The 19,164-nt window shown below is 37.9% G+C and overlaps 1 pseudogene; it reads right to left on the reverse strand.

The window, feature by feature from the left end:
* The window catches only part of LOC125164531 (dematin-like), a 58,274-nt pseudogene extending 39,782 nt beyond the window's left edge, over positions 1-18,492 (reverse strand).
* Positions 18,493-19,164: the final 672 nt, after the last annotated feature.

Here is a 19,164-nt window from a genome sequence, read left to right on the forward strand (position 1 = left end):
TGTCTGTCCTGTGGTTCAGCTTTTGGTTAAAGAGAATATCCAATCAAGTAGCATTCTTCTTTGCAGCTACTGTTAAACCTGATAGAAATTTCCTTTCTTCATCAAGACCATAAGACTCCTCTGTGAAGGCACCTTTCCCACACTCTATCAGTCTCTTCTTCACAGGGAATATAATCCCTTCATTGAGATGTATAAATTCTTACATTTCCTATTATATCTTATGTATCATGTTCTATCTCATGGCTTAGGTTACTTAGATACATAGGGACTTTATAAGATTTGGTGATTGATAATGAAGAAGTTGCCAAAAACAAAGGCTACTTATCTGGCACTCCTTCCAGTCTTATATAAATGCTCTTGGGGAAAAAAAATGCTCTTGGAAAATGTTATATTCACCTAAGTATTTTCCTAACACCTCCAATTTTCTTTCTAATTATTCCTTTTTACATTTTTTAAATGACCCACACCTAAATGATTTTTCTCAGGAGAAAAAGTTTAAGACATCAGACAGATATTTGCTCCCCGCCCCCCTCTTTTTAGGTGGAGTTAGTTTCTAATTTGCCACCGATTGTAATAATAGGGAATTCAAAATTCTACCCACTAGTCAGATACAGAGCCAAATTTCATGAATGAGTTCTAGAAGGTAGAATTTAATGGTGTCTCTTTGTAGTAGTTGCTTTGGGAATGATTTTATACACATACACACACACACATATATATATATATATATATATATATATATATATATATATATATGCTTTGTTTTTTACAGTAAATATGAAAGGAGTCCTCAGATGAAAAAGTGTTGATGCTTATAAACATAGCTGGAAATGTAATGTGGCTGAGGAACTGATGGGGGCCAAGCATCACTAGTGTGTTATTTTCATTCCTGGCAATAAAGTACACCACAGTGGTCTCAGGAGACTCAAGATAGATTCATGAGTTGGGGGATACATTGACTGACTTTAGTGATAAGAAATATTTCCAGGCTTTATATTACAATTAGAGTAATAGTTTTCTTATAGCTTTTAGTTAACCAATACAGTTTCTATGTAAGAGCTTAAAAGAGTTTGAGGGATAGAGATATGAAAAAGGGAACTATCTGCCTAATATCATCTTTCTCAAGAAATATGCCAAGTTATGCTGAGATTCCTTAGAAGTCATCCAGCCCCTTGTGGTAAGTTTGTGTTCACCAAGTATAAGGGATGGCTGGCTATAGATTGTTATAAAATTGTTTGCAGTCAATCTATAAATGATTCTGGAAATAAGAATGAAACCAATGAAAACTTGGCTTTGCCATATAAATTGTAAAATTTGTGAAGTCAGGGACTATGCATTATTTTTTAAAAATACTATTCATTATATTTCAAAGCCCCCTGCATCCACAAAAATGCAGCTAAACGAGTATTTACTGATCATTTATTAATTACACAAGTAATTTGAAATCATGCTTTAATACATTTTTTTAAAGCTCAGTGTTTGCTATATGCAGGATATTCATTTTTAGCTTTTAATGCCCTAGTTTGGAAGTCTTTAAATACAAATTTTAGGTACAGAGTAATTTACCCAAAAGTTTATCAGTAGAGTTTTAAATGGAACCAAGGACTTTATATTCTTAGTCTTTATATTAGATAACAGAAATGATTCTTAAAGTGTTTTTTTCATTGTGGATAGAGCAAGCCCTTTGGGAATCAATTATTCCTCAACTGTGAAATGAATAGTTTTCTCCTTATCTCAAAAAACAAAAAATGAAACAAAACAAAACAACAAACTTTTGGAGATCATCAGATATTCATTAAGTGAAAGGTTTGAGGGTGAAACATGGATCAACCCATTTCTAGTACAGTTCTGAGATAGTTGCTTGAAGCTCTGAGCAGAGGTCTGTCTGTATTCCACACCTTACCCTCTTTCATCCACAATCACAAGAACTTCTGAAATTGTGGGGGCACCTGGGTGGCTCAGTCAGTTCAGCATCCAACTTCAGCTCAAGTTATGATCTCATCGCTCGTGAGTTCGAGCCCTGTGTCAGTCTCTGTGCTGATAGCCCAGAGCCTGGAGCCTACTTCGGATTCTGTGTCTCCCTCTCTATCTCTCTCTGTAACCTCCTTTGTTCATGCTCTCTTTTTCTCTCTCTCAAAATTATATAATCATTAAAAAAAAAGAAATTCTGAAATTGTTAAAAAGCTTTTAAAGTAACAAGAATAGTCTTGTTAATCTTCTATCTTTGGGGGAAGAGGTAATGGTAAGATAATCATTGTCCATGGAAAAAACAGCAGCACTCCAATGAAAATCTAGTAACAAATGCACATGGAGTCAAATAAACATCATCCATTTTCTTCCAGTTTAAAAGCCCCCATAAGTTCCAAAGGCAGATTTTTCTTAAACCCTCCTCCCCAAAAGAGTTTTTTAAAATCCCTAACAACAATCCTTGGCATTGGTGAATAGCATGATTCTAAATTCAAACCCGTTTCCTACCTCAGGCTTAACGTTGAAAGTCACAGTTTTAATAGAATGATTCATTTTGGAGAGGTAGGCAGCCAAGTAATCATGTTAGATACTGGCTGTTTATTAATAATAAATGTAAAATACCCAGAGAAAATCTACATCCTTAAGTTAATCAGACAAGTGGCTTCAGGAGTTACAACACAAAATCTTTTAGCTGTTTCTTGAAAACACAGGAGCACCCGAGTTCAATATTGATGGAAAAAAAAAATCCGTAAGCACAGACATGGAATACACAATGAATCTCTTTGTATAGTCTACACAGTGAATGTGTTTTATGTCAGTGTATGTGCATGTACAGCAAAAGGAATCTCTATCTAGGAAAGTGTGACTTGTGGTTAAAGGACTTGCTCAAGTGAGCTAAATTACTTTCAAGTGCCTGGCTCTCCGTAATGCCATGTGATTTAATGTTGCTCCTTCTGATCCATTCACTTCTATGTGACAGAAACTTCCAAGGAAGGTCAGTGGTATATCTAAGAGATTATGACAGCTGAATTATGGTTTCAAACAGGTTTGGCTTTTATACTACCCTAGAAAATGAAATAGCTTTTGATTTATAGTCATTTTACATTAATATGCATTTCTCTCTTGTATTTCACTTGAAATTAGGCAGGCCAGGTTTATACATTCCACATTACTTCTTGAGATGCCTTCTGAATTACATATTTTAAACAAATCATTCTGACTAAGTTGACATCAGGTGCAAACAATGAGAGAATAAGTAAGAAGCTCTGAATTTCCCTAGCTATTAATAGCAACATTAAAGGCGTGGAGACCTCTGTATGGCATGCTAGTCACGGTATATTTCTCTGCTAATGATTTTGTACCTGGCAAAAAATTTAAAAAGCACCAGATTTGAGGTTCTATGATATCCATCACTAGGTTTTTTTTTATGTTATGAATAATTTGGGAAACACATTTTCAGGTTTCTGGGTCTTTGATGATAGGAAACTGGATCCCAAATTTTATAAACCTATCAATAGTAGAAGAGAATGCGTTTTCTTCTACCTGCTAAAATGTACTATTTCCCTTTCTGGATGGTATTGTGATTTTCTTTATTATGGCTGACTGGATAGAAACTTCACACGCTCTGCATCCTCTTTCAATCTACTCTGGGTGATTTTCAAGAGCTCTTGAATTCAGGCTTTACAAGGAGAGGAAGAGTGTCGACTAATAGTCCCAAATCTTAGCACTGTGGTTGACTGTAAATTTTTGAGCCTGAAGATATGCTACTCCGGATTTTCTTAAGTCTAGGTTTTTGAGTGTAAAAAGAAATGTATTTTATAACACAGGAACACTAACTTACATTTGCTTTATCTCACTCTATGTACTGTATGAAAGAGTGGATGTAGTATCACTAATTCATTGATTTACTTAACAAATGTTTGTCATGTGCCTGTTGTCCACCAGATATTGTTCGAGAAACTGAGGATACAGAGATATTATAACAATATCAATGCCTTTACAGTGCTAATTTTTCACCAATGAATTAATGTTATTAGTATTATATATTGAAATTAACTCAGAACACTTAGGACTTTATTATCTAATAAAAATCTCACAATTACCCAGAAAAAGAAGGGAATATTAGGAGAGAAACAATAGTTTTATGTATGCATAATGGGGGTCGAAAGGGATGGAAAAGTTCTGCAGGAGGCGGTGATGGTGAGGCCCTCAGTCATGCTTCATTCATCAGGAATGGCCTTTCCTTGGTACAAGGACACTTATATTTTAGCGCAGATAGTGACTCATTCCTCAGTAAACCAAGTGCTTCCTGCATGCCTGATATATTTATCTGAATTATGTGAAATTATGTGAAATAAGGCATCTCTTTATAGTATTCAGAATGCTCACTTTGAGCATGGCAACTCAAAATGGAAACTATTTTAAAGACAGAATTATATGGTTTTACTGAAGAAAGAGACATGGGACTTCATTAAAAAAAAATGACCTGATTTATATTTCCCTGATGATGAGAACAAACTGAGGGTTGATGGGAGGGAGGAGGGGGTGATGGACACTGAGGAGGGCACTTGTTGGGATGAGCACTGGGTATTGTATGTACACGATGAATCACGGGAATCTACTCCTGAAGCCAAGAGCGCACTGTGCACACTGTATGTTAGCTAACCTGACAATAGATTATATTTAGGAAAGAAAAACAAATGACCTGTAATAAAATTGCATGAACATATTCTCATAACCTCCTGAAAATATCCGAATGCAACTAAGTTCTTTATTAATAGAAAGTTTACAGTTTTTTGGAGTGTTAGAAGCTTTCACTCTTTTTTTTTTTTTCAAGAGGGAAAAGGATTTATTAGCCCATTTACAGGGCGGGGTGCCAGGGGCAGTGGCTGGGTTCAGTGTTCTCACATTCCAGAGAGAAGAGAAGGCAGCAGTGAAACCCTACCTGACTGCCCTCACTCATTCTGATCTACATAGCTTTGTGCTCACAAAAACCATCCTCTCCTCCTGCAGGGAGGACACAGGGCCCAGGATGCTGACGTAGGGGCTGGGAATGGCTTGGCTTTACTCTCAGCCTTTACAGGCAGGGCTTGGGCTGGCGACCCAGGGCATTCGCCATTGTGTGCACAAGGAGTAAAACTTGAGTGAGAAGAAAAGGGCGGAGGGAGCTGGCAAGCCATTCTGACGGTCTGTACCAACCCCACAGTGTGGGCTGCTCCTACTCCTTGATGGTTCTGGGAGATTTTTTTTTTTTAATTTTTTTTTTCAACTTTTTTTTTATTTTATTTTTGGGACAGAGAGAGACAGAGCATGAACGGGGGAGGGGCAGAGAGAGAGGGAGACACAGAATCGGAAACAGGCTCCGAGCCATCAGCCCGGAGCCTGACGCGGGGCTCGAACTCACGGACCGCGAGATCGTGACCTGGCTGAAGTCGGACGCTTAACCCACTGCGCCACCCAGGCGCCCCAATTTTAACTTTATTTATAAAGAAGACAAAAATCCAAGCAGCATTAATTTAGGGGAACAAAGAAGGGTTCAAAAAACAAAACAAAACATGGAGGGGCAGGACAAGGAGTTGATGAGCATCCAGAAGAGGAGGAGAACCAGTAGGAAGAAGTAGGAAGAACCAGTATTCCACCCAGTGCCGAATGTGCTTCTGTGTCTCTGCGGCCCCGGAGGCCCTTCCTTCCCGCTCCCCGGCTGGTGGCCAGACAGCAGAGGGGACGCCAGAGGGACGTGAAGATGAGCCCCGGGGCCCTGTCTGGCTGCTGACATGGGGGGGTGCCATGGATTTTTTTTTACCCCAATCAATTCCTCCCACCTTCACCATCACCGAGTGAAGAAATTTTTAACTCTCCTGTCCAAAGTCCTCTGAGAATTTCTTCACTTTCAGGAGGTCCTCTGCATTCACAGCGGGCTGAGTGGTGGCCAGAGACCGGAGCATAGAAGCTTTCACTCACAGGGACCACTTAACCAGGAGCTCTGATTCCCATGGCAGGAAATATTTTTTCTTTAATATTACAGATTTATGCCTAAATACAAGAAGCAGTTTGTGCTGCTAGAACTGATGATCCTCCTACTCTTCTTGTCTTTTCAGCTAAGCTTCGTTTAAAGATCAGGTCTATGCAGGCTTGCTTCCAGCTCAATCTATACTTCTCCACGTATTGCTATCTGCATCATCATTACTGATTTGCTATTTACTACTATATTATATGAATCCCTAAATGTTGAGATATGGGCTCTGTGCCCACCATGTGCTGTGCTTGAATCAATAAGCTGTAAGTAAATGAGTAATAAAAGCTCTTTATTTATTTATTTTTTATTTATTTTTTTTTCAACGTTTATTTTTATTTTTGGGACAGAGAGAGAGACAGAGCATGAACGGGGAAGGGGCAGAGAGAGAGGGAGACACAGAATCGGAAACAGGCTCCAGGCTCCGAGCCATCAGCCCAGAGCCTGATGCGGGGCTCGAACTCACAGACCGCGAGATCGTGACCTGGCTGAAGTCGGACGCTTAACCGACTGCGCCACCCAGGCGCCCCAATAAAAGCTCTTTAACATTGAAGAGTTTACAGGCGAGTACAGTTACTCTTGACAATAGATGAACATTAGATTCAACTGAGAACTTTTAAAAAAAATGTGGTTGCTTATTCCTCACCAAGTCTGAGTGCAGAATTATATCAGTACCTTAAAATTTTTCTCCATGTGATTTTATTGCATGTCTGCATGTCCCTTGGAAGTGTAAGAGATGGCCTTGACAACAAATTAGGTGTTAAAGAATACAACAAATACCATTTTCTGGGGACAGCATATAGCGCACTTGCAGATGGGAGGGTCTCTAACTCTGTGTGGACAGGTCACCTGACTGAGAAAATGATATTTGAGCTTAAAGATGATTGGAATCAGATAGGTAGAGAAGATAGAGAAGCTCAGTTGTATGCAAAGTGCCCAGAGGCGTGAAATAACTAATATTATAACAGTCTTCTAGTACATAGAAAAATTCTGAGAGTTGTATAGTGAATACACATTTACCTTTACCTATATCTCAAAATTGTTAACATTCTAAAATAGCCTTTTGAAAAAAAAAATAAATAAAAGAACCAAAACCAAACCCTAACCAAACAACAAACCTTTAGCTTCTAATTAGTGCAACTATCAGGGAAATATGGCATTTGGAGTTCTAATTATACTTATGTTGATGCATAAATAATATGCCCTTAAAAATTAATATCACCCTATCAAAATAATCTTACTGCAATTATGAAACAGCAGTCTAATTTATCTGTACAGTTTTATCTAATTCTAAAAGTCTGATCCTCTGTGTGTGCATGTTTTGCTAACAAAATACATTAAACATATGATTTGCTCTATATAAATAGATTTGCTCTATTTTTAAGATAATATTTTATGAAAACCTCTCTTCCTCTCTGCACTCCCATTTGTGAAAATGTATTGCCATATTTCTTTGGGAAGTTATTTGATATATTCCAGTTCTGAGATGCTTGTTTGCTCTCCATGAATGCCTTTGGTAATACTGAAGAAGGAAGAAGAAGACTGTCAATAAGTTATTTGAGACGCAATACACAGTAGTATGTTTTCCATTAGAAATTTGAAAATTAGTGACTCTGGAAAAAAGGGCATGAGTTATGACAATTTTTTTTTCTGACCACAAAGGTAAATATCAGAGGTAGACAATGTATCAGCTTTCATATCATTTTTTTGAACCATATATTGCTTATATTCAGAAGCATGTTGGATATTTTTCCATACTCAATCCTGTGTTCTGTATTGACTGACCTGTCTTTGATTTTAATTATGCAGCATGTGCTATTAGGGCATTGGAAATTTCACAAAATAAAGCATTTAGACTAAAATGTTTCTCGATTACCTTCTAAGACATATGTCTTATAACTCTATGTAACATCCTTTAAAATTGTGCTAAAATACCATTTTGGTTCATGAAATTATTTCAAAATTTTTGGAATTATTCCAACTTGTTCATTGATTTTCACTATCTCATCTAAGAATGTATTTCTCGAGCAGCACACGATACACATAAAACAAAACGTTCGTATTATAGAAGAGGTTCCTATATTAAGATAATTATTAATTCAGGAAATAGAAAAGTTGTCAGAACCACTGAGGTGGGATTTAGAGTTCTGCTCAGTGTTAAGCATTATTTTATTAGTCATCACCTTAAACTGAAACCATTTGAATCTGCTTTTGGTAGTTTATTTTTGCTCCAAACAGATCGTGCTTATGAATTGCAAATGGGTGAAATTACTGCAGCATTACATGTTATTAAGGGTTAATGTCTGCGGTTGTCAGATCAGAACTCTCAAATGCAAATGTCTCTCAGGTGCTCATGTAGTCAGGAATGATTTTCAGGATGGATATGCTAGTTTAAAGAATGGATTAAGTCATTTCTGAAGTGATTCTACTTCTTTTCCTTTGGGCTGGACTAACTGCTACCTCCATGTTAGACTTATGGTGACTTACCAGACCTATAAATGTGAAGCCTGATCTGTGGCTCTAGAAAGGAAAAATAAATTATTGGCCACTTCAGGAATTCAGACTGCTGCTGGTAAGCAAAAGATTTTTATAAACACTATTACTTGAGAAGGGCACACATCCCAGATTTCCAGTGTACCCTCTGCTGCTTTGATTTTGGGGACTTTGAATAGCATATACATTTTAATATATGTTAACAGGAATATTTGCATTAAGTGTAGCTGCTGTTGTTATTATTATTATTATTTCCTTCAAAATCAACACTGAGATTTTTGGCTTGAAGTGGATATTCTTTAAAATGCTGACTGCCCAGCATGAATTTCCATTTCTTAGCAATACCCTGATTTTCTTTTGAAAAACTCTCTCTCCCATTGTATGTTGCATGGGGAGTTAGCCATATTGGCTTACTGAGGCTGGCAGGTCCTCCCCATCTCAATACTCCTGTGTAATCAAGGGTGTACCTGTGAACCCCAAGTTTAGGCAAATAGAGTCTCTGTTTTAGGGTTATAAATCTTGAATAGAATCAAACAGGGCAAAATAAATAGCTAGAACTCATTCCATCAGTTTTGTTATTGTTGTTGTGGTTTTCTTTTCCTTCCAGAAAAGTAGTTCTCGTCTGGGTTCTTGCTCTGATTTGAAACCTGGGTGTCCACAATTCCACCTACTCGGTAATGCCCTGATATTCTTCTAATCACTTTCTCTTTATTTAAGTTATCTAGGATGGGTTTCTGTTACTTTAAACAAATTCATATAGGGCGCACCAAAGTTCAGTTACGTTGTTAAGTAACACTAGTAACTTTGAGCAAGGAAATTAATACAGCTTTTCAGCTTCTGGTCCAGACTGTTGTTGGTGTCTGGAGACTATCAATTAACTGCCACCTTTTTAAAATCTTTTTTAAACTTTGAAAAGTCATTTTGCTCTTGACCTTCAGAAATGAACAATTCTAATAAAATATTAAAAGATATGGACCTGATTTATTTTAGTAGAATGAGAATGAAAGGGGAGAGGGTTTTTTTTTTTTAGCTTGACAATATCGATGTCTACTTTCCTCTAATTTTAATGCAGAAGCTGTCAGTGTACATTAGAGACAACTCAGTAAATCTTTACAGAGAAGAGACTTTGAAAAATACTCTCCTGATGATCCATTTCCCTCTTGAGACCAGAACCACACTATACATGATATACAATATGTCTCAACCAAAGTGGAAAATATAGCTAATTATCATTTTAGTCAAACACATCAGGGATTACAAAAAAAAAGATAGGCAAATATAGCCTATTTCTAATTACCTGGGGAGAGAAACTTCAGTTTGTGAATTATGTTTTCATAGATCTTCTTCCTATTATTCTTGTCTGTTCCTCTCTCTCTCTCTCTCTCTCTCTCTCTCTCTCTGTGTGTGTGTGTGTGTGTGTGTGTGTGTGTGTGGTGGGGGGTGGTTATCACCTATTTGAACCTTTCTATTGCTCATTTGCAACAAAAAAAAAGAGAATGCATGAGCAAGATTTCAGCCCACAGTGCTCTCTTAAGAAGTAGATGGAAAGCAATCGCTTCTATTGAAATCATGCCCGTTTCACTCAATTTCCCTGATATACAAACTTATATAAATAAGCTAGAGAGCTTCTTAAATATTCCAGTGATTTTCACTGTTGTGGAAGAGTTTGGTCCTGTTACAGTGCAGCCGCCTAATTTCTGTATGACCTTGGAAACATTGTTTAACCTTTTTTAGGACTTGGTCTTCATGCTGCACAATGAAGTACTTGGATTGAGTGATCTCTAAGGACGTTTTTTCCTCGAAAATGAGAAAAGTGATATTATTACAATTGATTGTCAACATATGCATCTCTAGGATCAATTTCTTCAGCTGAGTGAAGTCAAATTCTGGTAACTAATCTACTTTTCTGTGGGGAAAAAAAGTCAACCACAAAGATTGTGTATAATTTGCTATGTTTCCTCAGTATTGGTTTTAGGCTTTAGGTAGGGTGTCTCTTCATGCAATGCAATCTATGCTTAAAATACCTCATGGACAGGATGACTCATCTAGTTTTAAAATTAAATCGTACTGGCCAAAACATGGTATTTGAATCAGATCCTCTGAATTTTAGGTTGAAATTGGAAGCTTAGTGCTCGGTATTGCTTTTGAGTGGTTTACTAACCTGAATATAAGACCTTTATGCTCTGCCTGTGTGAGAGAAGTATTTTATAGTGTAGAGTACTATGTGGTTTATCTCTCAATTAAGGAAATATTTTTTCTATAAATCTCAGAATAAGTTTAATTCCACAAACATTTATTGTGTGCCAGGGATGATTGTGGAAGATAATGGTACAAAATAAAATAATTGCTGTATTATGCGATAGTAAGCTGCAACTGTCTACTTACTGACTATTCTTTTCCAAATTTCAACTCCTTTTTTTCACTCTACCTGTACATTAACTTCAAAGAAACTGTTCATTCCTTGATTTTTCGATGTTCTAGTTCTCTATCTTAGCTTCGTTTTCTTCTGCATTTAATCTTGAAACTGTGAACCACATTTTCATCTCCCTCTCTCCAATAACCTCAACAGCTTTGTTTCCGTGTCTTTCTCAATACCTGCACTTTGAAGCCTAGTTGTCAACCTGGATTATCTCTTTGACTACGTTCAGGCAAACGGCCACTGCTAAAGAGAATCATATAACTATGGAAGGAAGGGAGAGAACAGATTTATAGTTTCTAGCTTCAGGCAGGTACTTAAATCTTCCTCGAAATCCTTTAAGCTTTTCATCAGTCTCTCTTGTATGCATTATTATTCTAGACTCCCATAACTCTTCTCAGATTCCCTACTCCTATCCTTTGACTCACAGAAGTTGGCTGTGCGTTAGAATTCATAGAGAAAACAGACTAAACTAGGAGGATTTTTCTCATTTCTCAACCTAACTATATCCACTCTGCCTTTTCCTTCTCTTCTCACAGGAAGCGGTCATTCTTTCTGTTAAAAAAAAAAAAATCCCTCATACTTTGCTATGGATCCCATCATTCCCATTTCCTTAGGGACTTCAGTCCATCAAATATCATGGCTGAATTTCATAACTGGAAGACTCCTATGCCACTCCTTTCAACAAATTTCCATCTCTCCAACCTAAAACAGTTAATAAACCCAGAACTCACTTCAATCTTATATATTTTACTAGGCATCACACCATACAATTCTGTCCATTAACAGTCAAGTTCATTCAAAGACTATCTCTCACCTCCTGTTCATGGCATGTACATGTAACTCACTGTGTTTAGAATCCCATCCCTGGAAATTACTGGAACTGCTTTTGCCAATATTGCCCAAAACCTCTAATTGTAAGATTGAGTAATTTATGGTTCTGTTTTTAAAGTTTATGTATTTATGTATTTAGAGTGCAGGGGAGTGGCAGAAAGAGAAGGAGAAAGAGAGGAATCCCAAGCAGGCTCCACACTGTCAGTGTAGAACCCAATGCAAGTCTCGAACTGTTGAACCTTGAGATCATGACCTGAGCTGAAATTGAGTCAAATTCTTAACTGACTGGGCAACTGAGGTACCCCTATGGTTTGTATATAATTAATTTCTGAGTAGTATTTGATAGTATAGTTGACTATTTCATTTTCTTCACATCAAATTACATTTCTCTCTTGGTCTCTTCTTTTTTTTTTTTTTTTTTTTTTTTTTTTTTTTTTTTTTTTTTTTTTTAGTTTTTGAATTCTGTTTCTTAGCTTCCTTTTTGGACCTGTATCCTCTACTGTACTATTTCTTTGTTTTCCATGGCTTCATCTGAAGCCCACTGCCTTCTCAAAAAATATACTGGGTGACACAGGTGCAGATTTTACCACCTTTTCCATCACGTCACTATTACCATCAACTGCTTCTGTGGTCTCTTCAGCATCAGGAAGGCAAAGCTTGGAATCATGTTCCTGAGAAGACCCAGGGCTATAACAAGGAGATATGAATTGATGACTCACAATACCTGACTCAGACACAAACTTGCTCTTATGCATCATAGCATATCTCCAACTGTTCTAAGATTGCTCCCGTTAACTGCCCAGTGGCACCTCAAATTCAACTGTGTAGGACTGAACTTAAACTCTGTCCTAAATCAATTGTTTCATTTTATCCCCTTTAATAAATGGCACTTCAGTTTCACTTGATTTCATAAGCTAAAAATTGGTTGGGAGTGATTTTATATTATTCCAGCTTTCCTCATTCCTACTGTTTCACTAAACCTCGTCAATTTCTAACTGCCTCTTCAGTGAACTTTGTCCGCTCTATATTCAGACTCTGTCTTAGCCATCGTAGCTTTGTTTAGCTAAATATCAACTGTATTATTTCAATAGTCTTATAACTAATGTTTCTGTCTCTCATTTAGCTTCTTTTAATTCTCAAATATCTGATTGTTCACACTCTTGTGTGAAATCTTCAAATGTTCTTTATTACTCTTAAGATATAATTTAAACAGTCTTGGGTATTAAAAAAAAAACCATGTCTTATTCCATCTTTCCTATGTCACTCTTTACATGCAGCCCCTTTTTGGACCATTCCTTAATGCATGATCTTTGAATTTTCTGTGGCTTTGCACTATAGTCACTTAATGCTTCCTTTCTTTGCTTCAGGAATCACTAGAAACATAATCTCCTCTCAAAAGCATTTTGATAGGCCTTAGCAGTCCACTCCCAACCATACCTATTGAATTCTTTTGTGCTGCCCTTCTCACACCTTGTTCTTACCTGCTAGCATATCACTAATTATACAGTAGTTTTGATAGTTGAGTAACTTTCTATTTAGTTTATGAGGATGTAAGATCTTTGAGGACAGGGGCTATATCTTTTCCTGACTGCCTAACATCTTGCATAGTGCCTATAAGATATAGCTAATACAAAATAAATGATTAATACATGAATTAATTCTAGTGGCTTCCAAATCCAATGAGTTCGTAAAAGTACTTTACAAATTTGTAAGGTGAGTGGGATTTTAAAGGTGAGTGGGACTGGCCAGTCATGGACCTGGGACTCTGATTCTTATCTTCTCTGTGCCATAAACTTATAAATGACACAAACTTTCTCTAATTTCACGTTAGATAGTATGTACTCATATCAGAATGATGTGAGCAAGTTTGTTGACTATTAATGAGTTCAATGGGAAAAAAAAAAAGGTAACTTCCCATGTCCAGATAATATAATTTCTTGTCTGGACACGTAGTCAAGTTTCCCACAGAAGGAGCTAGGGAGATATTTATTTTTAGTTTTTTCAGCCTGGAATGGCTTATTCAAGTTAACTCCTGAATCTGCTTTCTGCCAATGGTCACTAGTCATAAAAACTGTTCCACAAAACTCCTTCAGTTTGCAATATTGACTTTCCTGTCCACTAACTTTATTCTGTCTTTTGATTGATCTTATTTGCCCTTTGGATTCAGTACAGTTTTCTTGCTACAAACTTGAACAATAAATATTGTGGTTCTAAATCCCAGTTACATAGCCTCGGGCTTCTTTTTGAGTAAACCTTCCTTGTTTAATCTAGGCCAATGTTTCCCACTATGGCTGTATACTATAAATATCTGGAGAGCTTAAAAAACATGGATTAGCAGTTTCTAGTCTGGACCAATTAGAGAAATCTCTGTATATAGGGTTCAAACATAGGCATTTTTTAAAAAGCCAGACAGGAATATTATGGACAGAGACCCAATGGCCTAACACAGTGACACTTTTGTGTTCTAAAAGCAGGACAAAAGACATCTTCTGTTCTTTGGACTAAGAATTGAGAAGAGTCTGTAACTCTGGAGGTATAGTTTTCTATAAAGGCAATGTTTTACTAAAGGAATTCACAGATAAAGTAGGAAAAATAGGCTTTAGAATGGTACCATAAATATTTCACAGAAATTACAAGATCATTGATTCAATTTAACTGTGTTTCAAAACCAACCAAACTTTTGATGTGGCAACAAATTTTTGTAATCATGTATGGACTTTCAGTTCTTCTCCTGATTACAATGATAGGGGATACGTCTAAAATTTTTAGTTTCCAGAGGTACAATTAAGTTTTCTTTCCATTCAAGTTTTAAGTTTCCCCTCATTGAAATTCAATCTAGTAGTAGTAGGAGGAGGAGGAGTAGTACCATACTGTTAAAAAACTATTAGGAACATGTACTCATTGGTTTCCATTAATGGCATTAGTACAATAAAATTTCATTTCCAGCATTTTTGTTTCTGGGGAGCTCTAAAAGCTGAAAAGCTTAATCTCTGAAAACATTGTTTTTATTTGCAGGACAAAAATGAAATAGGTTTACTTTGAAATTAGAAATTGCTAATCCTATTTCCTAGAGTTGTTAACAGTGAGTCACTGTTTACAATTGGATTATCCACCGAAGCAAGAGCTGCATACCATGTGTGATAGAAATTGAAAAAGCCTCTATGACTAGTGGCCATTGATTTTCTGTTACTGCACAATGGTAAATGTGTCATCTCCTTAACACTATATTCTATAGCTCTATTAAAGTGCACTTCCACGATTAGAAGCACATGGAAGTAAGTCATTGGTGAGGAGAAAATATAAAATACAATTGCAAATTACTGAGATGGACTTCACTTTTGGCCACCCCAAAATAATAATTTTTTTTCAAGAATGCATTTTATAAATATGTGCATGTGTTATCAAAGTCATCATGTCATTCTGGGAGATAACTGTTCTTTTTGTGTTGTTTCCATTACTGGGATACCATATGAAACATGAGCTGATCACCTGGTCCTCATGTTAGGATGGACATGTTATCTTCAATCTTCTGATGTAACAGTATATTACTTAGTGTACTGTAGAGAAACAGAATGTGTATGTGGGTATGCATGTAATGACATCAGTACAATAAAAAATTTTCCCAACATTTAGTTTGTATATCTTCATCTGTATCTATATCTATATGTCTCTATCACTATCTAGCTATCAAATGATTTATTATAAGGAAGCGAGGAATGGGCCCACATGATTATGGAGGCCGGCAAGTCCTAAGAGGCTGGCAAGTCCTAGGGTGATTCAGCAAGCTAGAAACCTGGGATAGGTGGTGGTGTAGTTCTAGTCCAAAGGCCAGCAGAGTCAAGACCTAGGAAAAGTTGATGTTTTAGTTCAAGTCTGAAGGAAGGAAAAAAAACTACCTTAATAATTTTTCCTTATCTGGGTATCATTTGTAATTGGATTCTCTCTGTCTCTCACTCTCTCTACACACACACACACACACACACACACACGCATGCACACATTTCAAATCCACTTTTTATACACTGAGTTTTGTTTTACTTAACTTTTGACAGTAATAAAACGCTCACGTAGTATATATATGTATTTTTGGGGTGGTGTGGGACCCACTGCAACCTTTAATTCCAAGCACAGTCCCCCTTCTCAGCATTATCATACACACGGTGAAACAGGATGTCAGGGTCTAGGCAGGAACAAAACCCAGACCCAGATATACCTATATCTAAGGAAAACAACAACAACAACAACAACAACAACAGTAAAACCTTGGACTGCCAGTAATTTGCTCTGCCAGTGTTCCGCAAGACAAGCAAACATTTCTAATAAATTTTAACTTGGTAAATGGGTGATGTCTTGCAATGTGAGGAGCATGTAATGCCGAATGTCACATGATCACATTTGAGCCAATGGTTGTTGAAATTCACTTTGGTATATGAGTGCTTTGAATTACAAGCATGTTTCCAGAATGAATTATGCTCACAAACCAAGGTTTACTGTGTGTGTGTGTGTGTGTGTGTGTGTGTAGAATATGGATGTATATATATGTAGAATAATGTAAAATTATATACACATATATATTTGTGGAGAAGAAAAAATGATAGTGTGATTTAGGTAGGGCAGAGAGTTAGGTGAGGAGAGCAGGGGTCAGTGCTCCCCCAAATTGTATTCTTTAGAGAGTATGCTGGAGGATGCATGGGTATGAGTGGGACGTGGTAGCCAAGATACTGAGACATGTGCTTGTAGCTGTTCTCTTGATCCTGTCCAAAGGAGTCTGAAATCCTGGGTTCTTTCCAGGACCTGGGCAGGTGTTAGAATGTAGAGTTCTAGTTGACTGTGCCTAGAGGCACAGGCCCTAGAGGCTGGGGTTTTGTATAAGTGACATCTCCAAGATAAGTCAAGGCTTCTGAGAAAGTTATAGTACTGGAGCAAGGGGCTTTGATGCTTGGGGGTGGCAGGTAAAAGACAAGGTGAACTAGAGGGCAGGGCAGCCTCCCTGCTAGAGCTCTCCCTGAGCTGGAGCCTGCTTCAGCTAGAGTCAGAGAAGCAAGAGGCCCAGGCACAGGGCAAGCTGTAAAAGGTGAGGTGAGAAGTACTCGGGCACTTGTCTGCCTGGCTGCTTCCCACACTCACCCTCCTCCTACCAGGGCCGAGGGTTCTATCCACCCATTACTCAACACACCTGAGAGGTCTGACCACGAAGCACCATGTTTATTTTTTCTCAGTCTCTTCTGGGAATCTTCTTATGGGGTGCGGGCAGAGAGGGGGCACAAACATCAACTTTGTGTCTGCTGGAGTCCAGACTGGGTTTACCTTGTGCAGTGAATACCAGGGATGAGAAAGAATACCCCTACTTGTTGTTATGGGGATGAAAGTCGATGTCTCACAACTCTAGGGGCTGCAGAGGTCTTGGCTGCCCCTTCACTTGGGCAGTGGAGCCAAATCCTCCTTTGCCCCAACCTTCCTGATCCCCTAAGAGATGATCATTCCCCTGCTCACCATGGGATGAGGATGCCTTGGGGTCAGTGACCCCAACTCCAGAGACTTGAAGCAGCACTGGTGAGTGTCAGCCATGGTGAGTAATGATGGGGCAATCAAAAGAGAGAGGACTTTTTGATAAGTCCTCTCTTGACAGACACCTCTCAAACTTCATCTGATCCACACCTACAGGGTGAAACTTGATTCACCTCTTATTAATTGCTATCAGCATTTCATAGTGACAGATTTGTGGGCGTGGCCTTCCAGTCTCACTCTCCATGGGCTGAAGTTTGTGGGCTGTAGTTGGCTCACATTGGCCTTGCCATGTTAGGGAGAAAACACTTAGAAGTCCCAGGGTGCAGTGAGGATTCATATGGTGTCTGGTTGAGTAGGGACTGGGTTTTCCTCATGTAGGCGATGACTTTTTCATCCCTTCCTTCAAGATTATCTTCTCAAGTTAGAAAGTCACCTTACTGGAGCACTGGGTGGCTCAGTCTGTTAAGCATGAGACTTCAGCTCAGGTCATGATCTCATGATTCTTGGGTTTGAGCCCTGTGTTGGGGTCTGTGCTGACAGCTCAGAGCCTGGAGCCTGCTTCGAATTCTGTGTCTCCCTTTCTCTCTGCCCTTCGCCCACTCACAATCTGTCTCTCTCTTTCTTAAATATAAACATTGATTTTTTTTTTTAAGTCACCTTATTGAGTTCCTGTCTCTGTTCATCCCTGGGAGCCTTCATCTCTTCTCTGGAGTTATCATCTTCCTCTGCCTCTTTCTGTGATGCCTCTGTTTCTTTAATTCTCCACAGTGACCAGCAACAGAGGGCATGACTAATAATCAGTTCAGTCTTGGTGGGCATTGGAGTTGGGGGCAGGGCTACAAGGAGCTTGGATGACTCGATGATGAGGTCCTCAATGAAAGGCTTGCTCTGAGGGCTGCCTTCGTGGATTCTCTCTGCTTGTGGGTGGGTGGCTGCTTGTACGTGTTGGAATCTGAGTAGGATGATGATGGAAATGGACCAAGCCTGTCTGGGGTAGGGAGATCACAGTGATTCTTGTGGCTGAAGCCTGGGAGATGATTCTAGGGGTCTGGCTCTCCACCCACACCTCTGGGGATGGTGGAGAGATGTGGATATGGGTGACAGTGAGCTCTTGGCTTCTGAGCAGTTCCATGTGTTCCAGGAGGTAATAGGGACAGTGGGGCTTGTAGATTATGATGAGGACAGGCTATTCCAGGTCCAGGATGGTTTTGTCCTTGGGGTTGGCAGTCAAGTCCTTATAGCGCAGCACCTTACTGTCCATAGTGTTTGTGTTCTAGCTCTATTATTCCAACTGATGTTAGAATAAATGCATAACTAATAATATTTTTAAAAGTCCATCCATGTATTATGTAAAATAAGCCAGGTTACCACCAGCAGTTTGTGATTAATAGTTTGTGAAAATTATTGTTAAAGAACTATAATACCAACCATAATTTGAAACGATTAAAGACATTGTTTTTTTTAAAAAAATAAATGTTTTATTTTGTAAATGCCTAAAAGTAGGCTACATGTGGGATTTTGTAAACTAGATGCTACATAGTAAGAACAATGGGCAGTAAATTTGATTGATAGTATTAACATTGCTATATAAATAATTTAGGTCTAAATATATGAACATTGATGTATGTATAGATAAATTTAATGTCATATATAATATATGACATAATGTATTATATGAGCTGGCAAACATTTATTGAAATTAAAAAAATGTAACAGATGATATGTAAACATGAATTGGAGACATGCAACCAGTTTTCCCTACAACTCAGTTAATAGCCCTGAACAACCCGTAGTGCTTATACTCTAGGAGGTAAAATCTGTGCATCAACATCAAAATTTGACTGCTTTTATGAATCAATGATTTCATATTTTTTGAAGACTCTCCATTTTTCGCCTTGATCTCTTGAGATACAGTTGTTTATTTAGTTGTGGC

Source organism: Prionailurus viverrinus, chromosome A1, assembly GCF_022837055.1.
Source record: "Prionailurus viverrinus isolate Anna chromosome A1, UM_Priviv_1.0, whole genome shotgun sequence".
In the NCBI taxonomy this organism is placed as follows: Eukaryota; Metazoa; Chordata; class Mammalia; order Carnivora; family Felidae; genus Prionailurus; species Prionailurus viverrinus.